The sequence below is a fragment of the Panulirus ornatus genome, chromosome 2 (genome assembly GCF_036320965.1).
Source record: "Panulirus ornatus isolate Po-2019 chromosome 2, ASM3632096v1, whole genome shotgun sequence".
Lineage (NCBI taxonomy): Eukaryota > Metazoa > Arthropoda > Malacostraca > Decapoda > Palinuridae > Panulirus > Panulirus ornatus.
The window spans coordinates 12197460-12199524 of record NC_092225.1 but is presented as its reverse complement, the minus strand read 5'-3'; the positions used below and the strand labels follow the sequence as shown (position 1 = coordinate 12199524).

General features: G+C 46.1%; 1 non-coding gene across 1 annotated transcript; it reads left to right on the top strand.

Annotated features, from left to right (window-relative positions):
- Positions 1-824: 824 nt before the first annotated feature.
- On the top strand, positions 825-896 carry TRNAC-GCA (transfer RNA cysteine (anticodon GCA)). Its single transcript has one exon. It is a non-coding gene; the product is annotated as a tRNA-Cys (tRNA).
- Positions 897-2065: the final 1169 nt, after the last annotated feature.

The window sequence follows — 2065 nt, the reverse complement described above, 5'->3', positions numbered from 1 at the left end:
GCTGGCAGCGTGGATGTTGGCGGCATGAGTAACGTTGGTTCTACTTATTGTAGTGTAGCTGATGTAGTGTAGCTGATGTGGTCCGGTGTGGATGCCTCTAGGTTGGTGGTGAAGTAAGTAGTGCTGTATCTAGCGATGGTATGATTGGTATAATCGGTATGCATATGACTGGAGAATGTTGCCAGTTGCATGATCAACAGGATTTTCTTTGTTTTTTCAGTTGTGTGGTGGGTGGAAATGTTCATAACATGTACGGTTGGTGGAAATGATATCTATGAACGTGTACTTGGTGCGTGTATGGTTGTTGGTGACAAGAACCGTAGTGTGTTGTGGTGCGAGTGGGTGCGGTGTTCTTAGTGACACACTGGTTGGTAGTCAGTTCGCCGGTGATGTGGTTGATGACGGGGTAGTTGATGGTAACGTGGGTTGTAGTGATGTGGTTGATAGCGAAACGTTCCATGATTGTGACTGTGGTTGTGGTGGTGGAGGTGGTGTTGCCGTTGGTGATGTGTCGCGGGGAAAGAAGGAGAGAGGGGATGGGGGGGAGTGTTTAGTTTGGTGAGCGAGGTCATGAATCCTGGTGATTTGGTTGTCGAGGTGTCACTGGAAATAAAAACTTGTTTTTTATGGTGTGCTTAGCGACGCAATCTGTCAGTAGACATAATGAATGGCGAGTTCAGGTTGATAATGTTGTTGGTGTTGTGAATGCTGAGTCGGTATTTGCCAAGTGTGAAACTAACTCACAGGAAAATAGTAGAAACGTAGCACAACATGGGTGTGGGGGAGAAGCATCCTGTTTACCGACGAGTCCCCTCACGTGTGCCGGGGGTGTAGCTCAGTGGTAGAGCATTCGACTGCAGATCGAGAGGTCCCCGGTTCAATCCCGGGCGCCCCCTCAGGATAAGTTTTTCCTACAGTATATAAATGTTTCCTGACGGTATGTAAAGTGCATGAGGTGAGACCCCCATAAGTGTAGAACTCTCTTCCGGTACTGTACAAATAGGTAATTGCACACAGATAATTACACACACACACACACTCACACGTAAGTACCGTAATATCTCAACTGTGTGTTAATTTTAGCTGAATAGGTGCCTAAATTAGATAAACTATTCATTATGATTATCATTACTGCTGTAATCATTATTATAATTGTTATTATCATCATTGTTATTATCATCTTTAATGTTATCATCACGATGGCTTAGGTTGCTGCTGCTCTGTATGTGTGTGTGTGTGTGTGTGTGTGTGTGTGTGTGTGTGTGTGTGTGAGTGTGTGTGTGTGTGTGTGTGTGTGTGTGATTTGTTTGTTATGGGGAGAGAGTTTTACACTCCTGCTGCCCTTAGTGTGTGTAATTATCATTTTATTTGTGACTACTAATTATATGTTACGGGGAGAGGGCTTTCCACTCGTGTTGCCCTGTCTCTTAACCTTGTATATATGTGTCATGTCTTTACTCCTATGGATGTAAGCGCGCGCGCGCACACGCACGCACACACACAAACACACACACACACACTTCCTATTTGAGATATGTAAAAGTGACTCGCCAGGAGGATCGAGCTCCTACCTAGATATCCTTGTGGGATAATGCTGAGGTCATGAAGTGTTGCTCCCTCTCCCGGTGCCCTCACCCACCCACCTCCTATACGGCCTCCTGCTCTCCCACAAATCCAACTCCTGCACGATCCTCCTCCCCCCTCCCCAACACCCTCCCTTCCCCTTACCCCCCCATCCTTCGTGCGGCCCTCACCTCCCCAGACCCCCCCACCCCTTAAATGGTCCTTTCCCCTCACCAGACCCTCACACTCAGCAGTGGCCTGTCTGTATTTTTTTTTTTACCATGGTGACCCTGTGCTGGACATAGTCCATCATATACATGATTATTAATTTTGGTAAGAAATAAGCGAGATTTTATTTCATTTTGCTAGTTAGTCGTACCCTACTTTTTCTGCCAAGTTTTAAAACCTGTCCGTAATGCTGATCCGGACTTATAGACATCGATCACACGGATAACCAGGCCATTGGTCCCTTATAACACCGAAATGTGACAGAAAATATGAC